The sequence below is a fragment of the Sphaeramia orbicularis genome, chromosome 21 (assembly GCF_902148855.1).
Source record: "Sphaeramia orbicularis chromosome 21, fSphaOr1.1, whole genome shotgun sequence".
Classification (NCBI taxonomy): Eukaryota; Metazoa; Chordata; class Actinopteri; order Kurtiformes; family Apogonidae; genus Sphaeramia; species Sphaeramia orbicularis.
In genome coordinates this window covers 46,699,203-46,715,759 of record NC_043977.1, presented here as the reverse complement: position 1 = coordinate 46,715,759, position 16,557 = coordinate 46,699,203, and the positions used below count along the sequence as shown (strand labels likewise).

At 40.5% G+C, this 16,557-nt stretch overlaps 1 protein-coding gene across 1 annotated transcript in view; it reads right to left on the bottom strand.

Annotated features, from left to right (window-relative positions):
- pdia5 (protein disulfide isomerase family A, member 5) overlaps nucleotides 1-16,557 on the bottom strand; it is a 183,710-nt gene that overhangs the window by 117,868 nt on the left and 49,285 nt on the right. The gene's annotated exons all lie outside the window — the stretch shown is intronic.

Below are 16,557 nucleotides of genomic sequence, written 5' to 3'. Positions count from 1 at the left end.
TGGAATTTAATTATCACACTGCAGAGAGCCAAATATATGTTCAGAGCCATTCTGCATGATCTGAGGCAGAAAACTAAACTAAAACTCCGACTGTACGTCAGGTAATGATGGTGTGTTTTAATGCTATATTCTGCTGAATCATGAAAGCAGATGGCAGCAGTCAGGGAACTCCAGGAGCAGCTGTGAACTTGACATGTATTTGGAGATGACGTGCAGTCATCCGATTCAGATGCAGTCTGCTGCTGGCAGCTCCTTCAAGTACTACCACTGAAGCCGAGAGGACCAAAATGTGCTCAGAACGCCTCGAAAACACAGGATGCTGAAATGCAGTATGCCATGTTACTTTAATGAAACCTGAAAACCTGTGAGAACTAGACTAGAGGTACTCATTCAACAAAACTACAACTTTCTGAGATTGTCTGTGTACCTTTTTAAAGCTTCAGAGAAATTTGTTTCTTTATTCATCAATCAAAAACAATGGATTTGAAATTAAAAAGAATAGATTTGCAACCAAAAAAAGAGATTTGAGAGCAAAAGACAGTAAGTGGCAATCAAAAAACATGATCCTTTTGCTTATAAATCAGTCCTCATTGCTTGTGAGTTAAAAAGTTGCTAGAAACTTCAAAAGTTTTGATTGAAAATCACTCTTCTTTGTTTGCAACTTCAGAAGTTTTGCTTGCGAATTTAACTGCACTTAATGGGTGTGGCCTACGCCGATGGATAAGAGAAGAGTTTCTGTTGGTGGGTTTGACCTGGCTCCAGCGCTGGCTCCAGCTTCCGCATTAAACCCACTTCTCTGTTGTGTTATGTTGCTGGGAGGTCATTTGATAGTCTGCTGCTCTTTGAAATTGAAGTGTGTCCCGTAAGTAACGAATTACACTAAATATCGTGGGCCACAGCCTGTACATTCACAGCTTGAGCGGAGTATGGAATGAGTGAGTGAGTTACAGGGGGGAGTTGAGAGACAGTGGGTGTAGGGTGGCTCGACAGGACACCTGGACCACAGCTCAGTGCCAGGTGCCATGGCACAGAAAGAAATAATGACAGAGTGGCGTAAGAACCCATAGGATACCCACAAACACAACTGAGAGAAGCAATCAGCTTATCAATTCTTCCTAACGATTATCATTTTCCAGCATGATGTTTTCTGGTTTTCCCTACGTTGCGTCCCGACCAGATCCGAGCTCACCTTGGACCCGGTCCCAGCGCACCTGGCACCGAGCTGTGGTACAGGTGTCCTGTCGAACCACCCTTCACCCGCTGTCTCTCAACTCCTCCCTGTAATTCACTCACTCATTCCGTACTCTGCTCAGGCTGTGAACGTACAGGCTGTAGCCGACCATATTAAGTGTAATTCCTTACTTATGGGACACATTTCAATTTCCAAGAGCAGCAGACTATCAACTGACCTCCCAGTGACATAACACAATGGAGAAGTGGGTTTAAGGCGGAAGCTGGAACCAGCACTGGAGCCAGGTCAAACCCACCAATAGAAACTCTTCTCTCATCCATCGGCGTAGGCCACATCCATTAAGTGCACTTAAATTCGCAAGCAAAACTTTTGAAGTTGCAGACAAAGAGGAGTGATTTTCAATCAAAACTTTTGAAGTCTCAAGCAAAAGTTTTTAACTCACAAGCAATGAGGACTGATTTATAAGCAAAATGATCTTTTTTTTTATTGCCACTTACTGTCTTTTGCGCTCAAATCTCTTTTTTGGTTGCAAATCTATTCTTTTTAATTGCAAATCCATTGTTTTTGATTAATGAATAAAGAAAAATTTCTCTCCATACAATACATACGATGTGCTTTTGCGAAGTTTGTGTTGGAGTCTGTCTTGTGCTGGAAATCAGTTGTTTAAGGAGGTTATTGAACTTTATTTCTGTTATCGTCCTCTCAGTTGGCTTTTAGTAAAGATACTCATCTTTTTTTTTGCTCGTCCAATCAATTCCCTATGTTCCCTCCACATTTCTTCAGGACTTCTCTTCTGCTCTCCTACAGCAGCAACAATATACAAAACTCCCTGTTACCTTTGAAACTACAACCTTTATAGATATGTTATCCAATAATGTTTTTATTCAGTTTTATTAAGTAGGAACCCATAGTCTGGTTTGGTATTTTCTTAAATACTGTCATTTGGGTTCTTTCACAAACCTGAGCTCTGAGTCTCAGAGTCCTCAGATAAATAAGTCGTTTGTTCACTTTCAGGAATCTACATTTGTAAGGTAACAGCAGCTATTGTCACATAGTGTTGTTGGTTGTAGAAGAGTAGATGTCCTGTAGAAATTGAGTTAGCATAAGAATCTGATCAGAAAAACTGTCCAAAAGCTTGTACAGAAGAAGTGCTTATGAAATGGTTACTATGGATGTAGGCAAACACAATAGTTGTTAACTGAGAGTTAATTTTAACAAACCTCTCTCTCAGAATATTGACTCAAAGATTTCACACAAACTTAAGAACAGGAATCGATCTTTCAAAATGAACCTTTAACAATAAATAATTGTTCATTTAAAGCTATACCGTATGATGTGGCATTTTCACACTTTTCTTTTGCCATCTTAAAATGCTCCTAATAAGCATGTGTCAAACTAAAATGTAAAAGAAATCCACCAGGTATTGAAACTCAAAAATGTTTAATTCTCATATATTTCTGATAGAAGTCTGACCAATCATTTTATTCGGTCCGAATGAAATAATTGGCCGAACCTGACTGAGCCTCCTGTCAATCATTCATTATGGCCATCCAGCAACTGATCCATTATCGCCGTCTCCGCATCCGATATGTGTCCCTCTAAATCTGACGCTTCACTCGCGGTGCTCCTCCTGTCACTGACCACAGTCTACTGTCTAGGATGTGTATGGATAACACTCAGATGCACACGTGGAAGGGAAAAAACAGATATATTAAAAGAAACAACAACTAAGGGGAACAAACAGGAGTCCGATAAATGAAGGATGGAGATTAAAGTCCGGAAGTCGGTTGTACTGGACTAAACAGGTCTGCATAAAGCTCAGCTTTTATGACCGTGGGACTCATACAGGTACATGTACTTGGTGTCACACAATGTAGGATTATGTAGGATGATAAATGTATGGACTATGAAACCTCAAATGTCCATGGAAAATTCGCGGAGGCCACACATTCACAGTGCGTGTGGCCATTGCCCGGGCATCTCATCTCTGTGGTGCAGTGAAGACACAGACCCAGCACTGCACAGACCAGACCCTTAAATACAGGGTCTACTGATGGAACAGGGTCCGCGGGCCCGTGGCAGGTGGATGATGTATCTGATTACTGAGGGAGGGGTCCGCAGACACACTGAAGCGGACCGGACCTCCACCCCTGCTTCCCCCACGTGCATCAGGTGAGAGGAGAGAGGAGGGGAACGTAGGAGCTCAGGCAGAGGGAAGTGGGCAGGGCTTTGAAGGGAGACAGGTTGTTCATGTTCAAACTTTTACTAAGTGCTGTGAGAAATGCCACATCGGTAGGTATAGCTTTAAAGTGTACCTGTACTAGTCATGCTTAAAACATTAATTGTGATTTGTGTATTACTTATAAGCAAGAGAGGCACACATTCAGTAAAAATAAATAAATAAATAAATAAATAAAAATTTTAATCGCCATGACTGCACCACACTAGGGATGCAACAGTACTTGAGAAAACTGTGTACCATTCGGTCCGCCCTGCATGGGACAATCTGCCCTGATGGACTGCGGGTTTTCGGTTTTGCAATTTATTTTGCGTTGGTGGTTTATATACTGCTCTCTCTCTCTGGACATGCGTGTGAGCACGAAGCGCGGGGAAGCCCCGCCCCTCAGTGAGAGACAGCAGACAGAGAAGGGGCTTTAAACTCAACACATATCACAGTCCTGCAGGGGTCCACCACTTTTCTAACACTAGCATCCACCCATACCCAAGTACATTACACCCCCAACCTGAACTGACCCATAATTAAACACATTGTCTACACAGTAACTCACTTTTAAGTCCCGTGACACGCTATTACAAGGAAATGCACACGGTAGATAACCATGGCGTCTTTATACCACCATTTTCATTTACATCCCTATGCAGAACAGGAATTTATTTATAAAAAGCTCCCTTTGGGCCTTATGTGTGCATGTATCTGTTTTATACGACTGTATACAAGTAGTCAAGGAATAAGAAAGGGTTATATTGTTCAGTACAGAAAGTCTTATTTTATTCAGTACGGTGACATAACTTGTTCCTACTGTGAAATTCAGTTTTTGCTGACAAGCAACATAAAAATATAATTTTGGGAGAAAAAAACCTGTTCTCTTTATGCACAAAACCAAACCAAAACTGTGGCCCAAAAACTTAGGTAAGGCCCGAACCATGGACAACGTGTTAAGTTGCACCCCTATACCACACTGGGCCTTTTTATTATGTAAATTACGGGCGGGGGCAAAATTTATGAGGAGCAGCCATTGACAGCCAAGCAGCAATCAGTAAAGGAGACTGAGGGGATTTTAGGGATTTCTGCGCTAATTGTTTGTGCAGCCATAAGCTTTGCACTCTGCCATTGTCCTAGAGACGTGACCCAGCATGACAGTGGCCACTAATGTGTCGTCTTAGACTGGTGTCTGCTGCACAGGGGGTCAGTGATCAGTCCATCACAACCCAGGTAATCGGACAATACAATGAGTCTGTGCCACTACTAGTGCTGGAGGCAACATGTTGCTGACCATGACTAACAGAGCAGTGACTTAGTACTCACGCATACTTGACAACAGGCTATAGCATTAATTACCTGATGGAACTGCTAGAATTACACATGATCTTTTGAAATACCTAGCAATGAAAATGCCTTCCCTTTAAGTCTCCTGAAATACATGTACACTAGTTTTTCATATTTGACCTGTATAAGAATAAAAGCAGGAATAAAAAAGAAAGAATACCTTAAGCATGACACATCATGCACACATGCTTACATAGATAAGGCCTGATATTGTTAAAAAGATGCTCTTCAGAAATGTGCATGAATAAGCCACACATATGGGAACAAGGCGGCAGAGGAACAGTGGAAACTGATTTGGTCAGAATTAGAGTAACACTGACTCAGAAACCTAAGCAGCATATTACTATGCCTCTGTAATTATCTTTTGGTGATTCAGGCAAAAAACAATTGGAGGCCCAGCATACTCCACATGACTCACTAAAGTTCAGCACAAAAAGAATAAATGAATGGCAGTTCAGTGGGAGAACTTTGCTGCATGTGTTCATTCTTGGTGTAATGTCACATCAGCGCTTACTAAGTCCCTCTGTGCCATGAGCAGGAAGTTTGCGGCTGGAGAAAGGTAAGACAGAGGTGGGATGGTGACAGAAAGCTGATGAGGCACAAGGTGTGTGGAGATGCCAAAACAAACTTAATTCTGGCAGAGAGACTGGGCAGAACCTGTGCTGTTATAGACTGCCACAGCAAAACACAAAAATGAAAATTTGAGTAGGAGCAGGAATTGAGCATGTGTGAAACAGGTTCAGTTTTAGACTCTGATGGTGTCACAAAACATGCAATGGCAATAAAAAATTAACATAACTTCTATTTATGTTACACATGTATTCATTTTATAGTTTTCACTTATCTTTATTCATGCACAGAAGTGTTTTTCACCTGACCATACTTACATATTTTACAAGGTATATATCACAGCTGAAAATTTTGTTTAAAATACTACACTGAGCAAAAATTTGAATGCACCATGTACAGTATTTGTGTAACTCAAGACGCACAGCCCAAAATGAGCTCATGATGTCTTATAATTGTTAGACATTGGTTAATTCTCTTGACTTATAAACAAACTCTGTGTCCATCTCTGTGAGTGAGCACTTGCTCAGTGGTCTAGTGATTCCATCCACAACACAGATGTAGCATGTCCAGACGCTGCTCAAACAGCATTCACAGTATTCAGGCCCTCCTTATACTGGGGACAATAAAAGGACACCTCAAAATGTCACATTTCCTCAGATGTCACCACAGATGTCACAAATCATGTGGGAATGGTTCCGGATAATACCCCATAGCTCTGTGTGGCTCTCAAAGAGGAGTGGAAGAACATTCCACGGGCCACAATTGACAATACTGTCAACACGATGAGAAGACGATGTGTTGTTCTACAGGAAGCCAATGGTGGACACATGAGATATGGAGTTGTTATTTCTTTCAACCGGCCCCCAACATGTCCACATGAATGTCCCTGAATGCCAGTATCATGTTCTAACGGACAGTAATCTGTACCACATTGATCAACAGAATAAACTGTGTGTGGTTTAATATATTGTGCAACACCTATTGCTATTTAAAAGTTAAAGGTGTGGGGGACTTTTGTCACCAATTTTTCATCAAATCTGTAAAACCTCAGTCATAGCCTAAGTATCATGAATCTGTAGGTCTTTCTGTGATTACTCACCTGAATCTCTTCCCTCATGGTGAACAATTTCGAAGTGCCATCCACCATAAACAAACCATGTGTTTACAAACAGAGCCAGGACGTAACACGGGCATCTTTGGAATTTTGTCAGGACGTGCATTGTGGGAAGCGAAGGCTTGCACTGCCGCCTGGCAGCGGCAGCGCATCCATATGATATTATATGGATGAAACAAACACGACGCAGAAACGGCTGGAGGGAGGCAGAGCTCTGCCTGGCAGCGGCAGCTGCAAGAAACACAACACGGAAACGGCTGGAGCTCTGCTTCCTTTCAGCCGTTTCTGCGTTTTAGCCGTTTCTGCGTTGTGTTTGTTTCATCTATATAATATCATATGGTTGTGCTATTGCCGTCGCTGCTCGGCAGCAGCAGTGTAACCATAGGATACCTCCCAACCATATGATACCTCCCAGCTCTGTTTGTAAACACATGGTTTGTTTATGAGAGATGACACTTCGAAATTGTTTACCGTGAAGGAAGAAGATTCAGGTGAGTAATCACAGAAAGACTTACGAATTCATGATACTTAGGCTATGACTGAGGTTTTACAGATTTGATGAAAAATTGGTGACGAAAGTCTCCCGCAGCTTTTAAGTGTCACATGGCGCATTTATATTTTTGCTCAGTGTACTTAGATATATGATATAATTACGTGGTTGCCATTTAGGAATACAGTATGCTATAATTTTGGTGTTGAAAATAAACAGAGGTTTACCTACGCAACTCAAAAGCAAGAATTTGTGAAGATGCAATTATTCATTATTATCGGAAATGGTCCTATTAAATGCACTATAGAATGTATTTTCAGGCATTTAAAAACCCAATTAAATACAGAGCTTGCTATCCAGGGTCAAGGATTTAACTGTTAATTAAAATTTGCTGCATGAGTAAGGGTGCATGTTTAGTCTGAAATAAGCATGAGGAAATAAGCATGAGGAAATAAGTGAGGTCTAAGAAAGTGTGGGTCATGACTTAGATATAGGTCTTTCTCAAACACATCAGGGGTTAGAGATGATCAATATTACTATCAGTCAGTAGGTTTTCACCTTCTCGATGGCAGGAAAATAATCTGTTTGCTGACTATCGCAGAGATGGGAACTACAACTTAATTTCACACTGCAGTCCCTTAGTCGTGATTGGTGAGTTTATTTCTAGTAGGGTTTCTTTTTAGCTGAGGAACATCACAACAGATGATTCAAAATGTGGCCTTTCAAGGTTTAGACCTATGAATGAATATTTCATACTAGGGCTGCACGATATTTGAAAAAACTGACATTGCTATTTTTTTAACCCTGCGATATATATTGCGCTATGAAAAAATACTCTGGAGAATATAATAGCTGTGTGGTGCCGACGTAAAGGGTCAAACCAATTAGTTGTGTTACCTCTCGTTGTGACAACAGAACATGTGTTTCAGTATCATCCTTCTTGTAGCCAAAATAATTCCAGATAAGTGACGTTGCTTTCCTTTTTGGCACCAAGTCCTCATTTTCGGTGACTTTCTCTTGTTCGATGCTCATTTTTCAATGTTGTTACCAATGACTCACTCTATGTCCAGGGGGTGTGGTCTGTGTCAGCGCAGTGTGTGTCAGGTACCCAATTTGTAATTAGATGAGAAACGTTGAGTTCATTTGCCTCCTACATTGTAGAATCTGCAATGTGACTATTGCATATATGTACATTGTGATGACGATGCTCAAGCGATATATTGTGCAGCTCTAACTGATACGTAAACCTACTCCGATTCTATCAAATATGCCCATGTTTTTCCTTCAGCAGTGAAAGCATATGTACACTCAGAACTCCAGCATCATTTCAATGAGCAAGTGAGTTTCAAGGTTTTGACATTTGGCCTTATCAAACCAAATGTGTGTAAGTGTATTTCTAACAATGCCAGTTTAAAATTATCAGATATAATAAAAATGTATTTTTGAAAGAAGGCTGACATCTGAGAACAAGGTCAAAGAGAAACTAGAGAAACAATTCAAAAAATATATAATAGATTAAATTCACTACCACTCTCAGTCCAACTTGTGTGTGGCTAAAGTTTAGGATTTATATGGTCAATCCATTGTAAAAAAAAAAAAAAAAAAAAAAAAAAAAAAAAGAAGTGAGTAAAGAACTATTATTTCCACTTTTGTCATGTTGTAATTAGGGGTGTCCCGATCCAATCTACTGATCGGTACTGGCTGCCGATCTGGCATTTTTTAGAAGATCGGATCGGATTTACTCATGAGATCAGGCCGTTCCGGGGTGGGGTGGGGCAAAACATCCTGCCCCCTTAAATTAAAGTTTCTGAAGGTAGGGAAAAGCTGCACAACAGCAGGAGGCTTAGAGGAACTAGTAAAGCGTCTGTAAGTTTCACGTTCACTCTGCGTGTACTCATAATGAGGTCCGGTTGTGATGCACGAGTTGGGTTTTTTCTAACCCACGGGGCTTTTGTGGAATTATCTGACCCGACCCGAACCCCCCACAAATAAACTGACATTCTTTTGACCCACCCAAACCATGAGGAACCCACTTCACATCGGCACTGAACACAACCCCATATAATACCTGGACAGACCTGTCCATAGATGTGCTACAACAGTGGCAAACATATGATTCTAATTTGTCCCACAGTATGAATTTGAAAAGTGCAAAAATTATACTAAAGTTATTAAGAGTCAAAGGTGTCATACTTGTTTTAGTTCAGGTTCCACATTCAGCCCAATTGTGACATCAAGTAAAATAATAGCATAATAACCTCTAAATAATGACTTCAAATTTAAATCAAAATTTCATTGTGAAAAATCCATACTGGATCAGTATCGGATCGGTATCGGCAAAACTAATCCCAAAAAGAATCGGATCGGCAACAAAAAAATCCACATCGAGACATCACTAGTTGTAATTGGATTAGATGTATGCAAATGAAAAAAAAGTGGACACAACAATGTAATGTGGTGTGAGTTTGGCAAAGATTCTTCCATCCAAGTGACTATACACATCACTAAAAATAATAAAACATTGCTGCCAAAAACTCACATTGGGCCAAAGTCAACATGGGTCTCTGTTGTAAAGGATTAATAATGGATTCATCAGGCAAAGAGGATGAAGCCCCAGCATCCCATTTAATTATTTCTCTTCCAAAACGCAAATCCTAATCCTTGCTGTGTTGGTGCTTGTTTATGGTCCGCTTTGGCCCATTGATACCAACAAGACCATGTTGCTTAGCATGTTCTATGTCTGTTCGAAATTTTCCGGAAGAATGGGAGCAGGGCCGTCCCGTCCCGTCCTGGCTTCCTGTATGAGATCATCTGTCCCTCTGGTGAATCCTACTTGGCCGATGCTCAGGACCCTGTCATCTGTTCTAAGTGTGTCATTCTGGCCCCAGTGGCCCTCGTCCTTGGCAGCGCTGACCGTTCTCACGCTGCGATATGCGCTCTACTCTCTCTCCCCCCTCTGTCCACCATGAGCTCTCGGCTGGAGCTTCAACTTGGAGTTGGTCCATTGGAGATGCAGGAGAAATATGCCAAATAGCACAATGCTTCGCTACGGAGCCTGGCACCGGATCTGTGTGTCCTGCGGTGATGAACCCAGCTTGCTCAAGCTCCCCTGGCAGGAATCTGGCCCGGGATAAATCTTTCTCTTTTAGCATTAGCACACTCTCAAGTATGCTGGAGTTGTCAAAGAAAGAAGAGAGAGGTGATACCGTATACACCTGGACAAAGCAAGTAACTGAGTCACACATATCATGGAGCGGCTTTGAAGAAAAATAAGAAAGAAACAGTTCTGATAATTTCTTTAGGCTCTTTTCCATCTTCATTTGCCCGGCCTTCGATCCCGGACAAGCTTGAAAGAGATTGCGAATGCTGCAGTGAGCATTAGGTGTCAAAGGGGACTTACATGCCTTCCTGCCAGTTTCCTGCTTTAGGATACATTCTTTCCTCTCTGGTTCATCAGTTTGATGGGTTGACAGGTGTAACATAAGTGGAAGTGAACACCAGGAGGGTTAGCAGGAAGAACAACAAGCTAAAGTCAGATCACTCAGGAGCAAAGCAAGTTGTGCTCAGGGAACACTGGATAGTCTGTGCCTTGGGACCATGAGGCTTTTGCTTAATGTAAACACTTCCACAGTGTGGGCTCTTGTGCTCAGACACGATGGACAGATTGTCTTATGAGGAAACAGTATGGGCTATGAAAACATATTCCATTTGGTTAGCGCTAAATCTAATGATTTTAGTTCATGTATGTATTGTAGATAAATGATTAATCTGTAAACCTATCAATAATTTAATGGTAAGAGTGAAACAACCATGCTGTATCAACTACTTGTCAAGTAAAAACTGATCTCTCATTTACAGAAATCAAGAGCTGACAAATTAGTCACTTTTTTTTTTTTTTAATTAAATCCGATAAAAACAGCAGAATGAATCGTTTCAAACCAAAGGTAAGAGAATGCTTAGCTGTTCTGCTTGAAGACTGACTTAATGGAGATCAAATGATCATTTTTGATTATATCAGCATTAAAAGCTTAGTTAGATTTGTAGCACTGTAGTCTGATAATACTCCAGATTTTATGTAACTCATTTGTTCTCCTGTGGCTACAACACTTCGTGATAGTGAAGTTTGATTTAATTTGTTTAATGTTGTGGTGTTGACATAAAATGGTAAGATATTGAATGATATACAGGCTGGAGAATGATTTCAGCCCTGCATGCATGGCCAATCAATTACAGAACACACATACAGTGGATATAGATAGAATGGATAAGCTTATCCATGTCCGTCCAAATATAATCAAATTCCTTCCATGTGTTTGCATGCTTGGCCAGTTAACCTGACTAAACACCATAACAGTTGAAAATGATTCAAATATGCATGTTGCGGTTACCATTTTCTAATTTTATGGCCTAATACAAAAGAAACATTTACAATTTACCTATTGTCGCCAAGTCATTTTTCAAGATGCAGAGTTTATGTAAAGCAGACAATAAATTTGTTCAGAATGTCAAAGTATTGTCTGATTTAGGACCTTCAGTGCTGTACAGATGACCAGTGATTGTCCAGCGTCAGCCCTTTCCACCTCCATTTAAGCCCCTCATGCTGAGTGACCACTGCCTTAAAGTGTACCTGTACTAGTCATGTTTACAGCATTAATTGTGCTTTGTGTAATACTTATAAGCAAGGAAAGGGCAAACTCAGTAAAAAAAAAAAAGAAAAAGAAAAAAAAAGCCATAAATGCACCATTTGGGACCTATTGATTACATGAAGGTTACATGAAAGGTGGTTTGCCCTCTCCGGGTCGGTGGAGAGCCTTTGCCCTAAGTGGAGGAGTTTAAGTATCTTGGGGTCTTGTTCACGAGTGAGGGAAGGATGGAGCATGAGATTGACAGACGGATCGGTGCAGCGTCTGCAGTGATGCAGTCACTGTACCGGTCGGTTGTGGTGAAGAAGGAGCTGAGCTGAGAGGCAAAGCTCTCGATTTACCAGTCAATCTACGTACGTTCCTACCCTCACCTATAGTCATGAGCTTTGGGTCATGACCGAAAGGACAAGATCCCGGATACAAGCGGTCGAAATGAGTTTCCTCCGCAGGGTGGCTGGGCGCACCCTTAGGGATAGGGTGAGGAGCTCAGTCACCAGGGAGGAGCTCGGAGTAGAGCCGCTGCTCCTCCGCGTCGAGAGGGGCCAGCTGAGGTGGCTCGGGCATCTGTTTCGGATGCCTCCTGGACGCCTCCCTGGGGAGGTGTTCCGGGCATGTCCCACCGGGAGGAGACCTCAGGGAAGACCCAGGACACGTTGGAGAGACTATGTCTCTCAGCTGGCCTGGGAACGCCTCAGGGTCCCCCCAGACGAGCTGGAGGAGGTGTCTGGGGAGAGGGAAGTCTGGGCATCCCTGCTTAGACTGTTGCCCCCGCGACCCGGCCCCGGATAAGCGGTGGATAATGAATGAATGAATGAATGAATGATTACATGAATTATGCGTGTGGGCAGAACCTATAGGGAGCAGCCATTGCCGGACCTAAGTGACGTACCTGTTGTTAATTCCAGGTGATGGAGTACTAGTAAACAAGCGGCAGTCAGTGAGTCGATTAAGTGGAAAGTACGTGTTTGTGCTTGTTGTTTGTGCAGCCGTAAGCTTAGCACTCCGCCATTGTCCTAGAGACACGACCCAGCACTGGCCAATAATGTGTCATCTTAGACTGGTGTCTGCTGCATGGGGTCAGTGACCAGTCCATCACAGCCCAGCTAATCGGACGATACAACGAGTCTGCGTCACTATCAGTGCTAAAACAACACATGAAAGATGCAACATGTCTCTGACCATAACTGACTAACGGAGCAGTGACTTGGTACTTGTGCGTACTTGACAACAGGCTATAATGTAAGTTACTAGATGGAATCGTAAGTATTATACGGGATCTTTTGAGACAGCTAGCAATGAAAATTCACTACATGTACCCTTTGAGAGAGTTGAATTCACTGTAAAGCTTCTCACTGACACATTTGTTGTTTTTGAAAATAGTTAAATAGATAAACTAGAAAAGCACTTGGAGAGCGCAGACCTCCGCCAAGGCAGATCAGTCCCCCCTCCCATAATTTAATCATTTGTTCCTTGTGCCAGTATCAACATTTCCTGAAAATTTCATCAGCCCACCCACCCACCCCAGCCGATCACCACCAAAATTTAATCATTTGTTCCTTGTGCCAGTATCAACATTACCTGAAAATTTCATCCAAATCTGTCCATAACATTTTGAGTTATCTTGCTAACAGACAGACAAACAAACAGACAAACCCCGATGAAAACATAACCTCCGCCAAGGAACAAGGAGGTAACAAGTATGAAAAAGGAGTCCAAACTCACTGCACGCTAACAAGTAGCCACTTCTAAGATACAGCGACACAAAAAAACATTGATACTATATCTCTGTACCTATATCTCTATATCTATGTATCTTATCACCATCACCCACTCCTTGACATAAATAGCTGACTAGTTCAAATAGTATTTTAGCTGAGATGGCAGGGCAGATTCCAGATAGTGTCACCAATTCTATATCCAACCAAATATGAAATGCAGCCATAGTGTCCTCTTCTGTTTCTGAGTTATGTTGTTTTGCATAACATTATGATGTGACACTGAAGTTAACCTTTGGGATATTACATGTCATCACTTCATCACCTCTAAGCACCTTTGGGTTTTATTACAACAGTCTTTTGGAATAGTCTGACAGTCTATTGGATCAGCACATACTGACTTGGCAATATTTCCACAATTACTTACAAAAATATTTCAGATGCGTAAAATTGCCAGGGTATCTAGTTCTTTTTGTGATGTGCTAAGTTGGTTCTGTGCCAAAAATACCTTCTAAAATTATTGCCAAAACTTTTAACCTTGGTTTCCACATTTCAGAGGGACTGGGTGGATTTTACGCAAAATCTAGATGAGCTTGGAAATTTCCAGCTGTACCCCGGACATATGAAGAATACAGATCGTTGTCACATATATGCAACCACTACTTGACAGAAAGTCATGTGGCTCCTTTGCATTACTTTTCCCTCTTGGCAGGTTCCATAACTAATTTCCTTCTTTGTCATCTCCTCCATATTGTGGGGACATCCTGTTCTTGGTATTCACTGTATGTTTTTACTGTACACTGCCTGTTTGTATGATGTGTACATTTCCCTAAGGGTACAATAAAGTCTAAGATGCTCTATATTTTCTCTGCTTGTTGGAAATTGCCCTCGCTATTTTCTGTATATCTTACGCCTTGGATGTTCTTCAGTACCTCACTCCAAATCAATGCCATTCAACAAAGACATCCCATTCATGCTTTGAAGGCTTGCAAACAAAGGCCTTTGCAATAGGAGGCAACCAAGAAGTTACAGGAACAGCTGGACTTTATTTGTAGGGAATTGGATTAAATTTAATTGATGACAAAAGGACTTTAGTGGCTATATAAAAGGTCCAGTGTGGAAGATTTAATAAGGTCTGATTGCAGAACTTGAATATAAAAGTGATAAATAGTTTTTGATGTATAATCAATCAAAGGAAAATGTGAATTGTTGTCTTTTGTTACCTTAGAATAAACCCAATGGGTTTTTTTTTGTTTTTTTTTTTTCATTTTACAGTGAGTGGCATTCACCATTACAGTGCATTACCATGACCTATTCTGTTTGAGTGTGTGCCAGAGTTAATTTCCCTTTGACAGAAAAGGCCAATAGAACAAACCTTGGCTCTAATGGGGGACTGTGATTTCATGGCCACTGTGGGGTGGGTAGGGCAGAGGGAGTGCATTCATTTGGTTGAAATCTGCAACATCTTTGGTCAGTGTCACTAAAAGTGATAATTTGAGCCTTTGACATGAGACTGTATATGATTCTGAACACAACCAAGTCAATAAAAGAAATACCCTTCCTACAACCATGCTTTAGCTATTTTTTTTTTATTTTTATTCTTCTCCCCCGGTATTGTTTCTGATTTGTTTTCACCTCATTTTACCTTCAATAAAGTTTGGTTGTGACATTATTAATCTTGATTTAATTTTCATCTGCATCAAGAGAAGAGGTTTGTCCATTTGTCTGTCCTCATTACCTAAACGCAGTAACATACGAATGGCTTGACAGATGGTCTTGAAATTTAGCACATTCACTTACGAAAGTATTTTGGTAGCTAAAAGTTAAACGTAAAGGTCACTTTGGTCACACAAACATGAGAAAGATAGATGAACTAATATAGCAGACGCATTTTATTGAACTTGCACTTCTACTTTACATGACCAAAAAATATATAATTTTTACAGGGTCTGTAGACATTTTATATCCACTAAGTATGAGCACAGCTAGCCCAATGCAAAAATGTTGAAAAGATGAAAATGTTTCTATTAGTCCATAAAAATCAGACTCATGTCATTTCATTTCCTTCAAGTTTAAAGGTCGAGTTTTGATCCTGAGTGAAAGTTGTCTGTGTATTTAATGCAGTCTTTATGAAATCTAGACAGAACATTCAAAACAAATAGAAGACTAAGATACTGATAAAACTATGCATGATTAAAATTAAATAAAAGGCCTAAGAATTTTCAGCATTTTACCTGGAAAATTAAAAAAAAAAAAAAAACAAGTGAAAAAGTATGCAGACTTTCCTAATACCCCCACCTGGTTGGACAACACTTTGCCCCTCCTGCTTACTGATACCCTCCCCGTCAAATAGTGATGGGAAGATTATCTGATACATACTGATACACCGACACGTGTGCACGATCCGAGTGCACTTGTAGAAAGGCTGCAAGTGAATGAAGATTTTGGAATGATATCAAGATGCATTGGTTATTAAATGTTTGTATCAATAAAATTTGATCCAATCAATAGAATATATTTCATTTGTATTTAAAAGTGTTACTATTTATTTGGGTAATGTTTTTCTTTTCTGAAGACCTATGTTAATGTGCACCACAGACAAATGACTTTGGAAACATGTCAGAAGAACAAATTTATCCTCCTCTTTTGCCCCCTTTTTACATCTTAGTTTTTGTCACCTTTTCTAAATATCTGGGATTTTTATCTTTATTTTAGCTCTACTAAAATGTGGAGAGATATACCTAAAAAGACGAAACTAAAGAAATGCTTTTTAAAATGTGTTGGTAAATTCTAATTGATAATTTATTTATGAGGAAAAAGTTCGGACACCCTTGTCTTCATTATTTAAATGACAGAATCCTGAAAAAGCCTCTCCAACCATCTTCCACTGGTTTGGACCTGACCAGGTGCATTCAATCTGCATTTTAGGCATTGGAAGGAATAATAAACATAAGAGTCCCAACTTTTCCTCCCAAATATATTGAATTTACTAACACATTTTAAAAAGCATCTCTTTAGTTTCATCTCTTTTGGTATATGTGCTCCATATCTTAGTACTGTTATTAAAAAAAACCTGAATCCCAGATATTTATATGGTAAAGAAAAAAAAAAAGATTTAAAGGGGGGGTCCTAAGTTTCTCACATGACTGTATGTGAGGCACATGTTCTGAAATTGCACAAAAGCCAGTTTGGGAAAAGTCATGGTTTTATTTGATAAATAAATAATCAAGCTCATTGAATTGCACTGTATATTCTTTCACCAGAA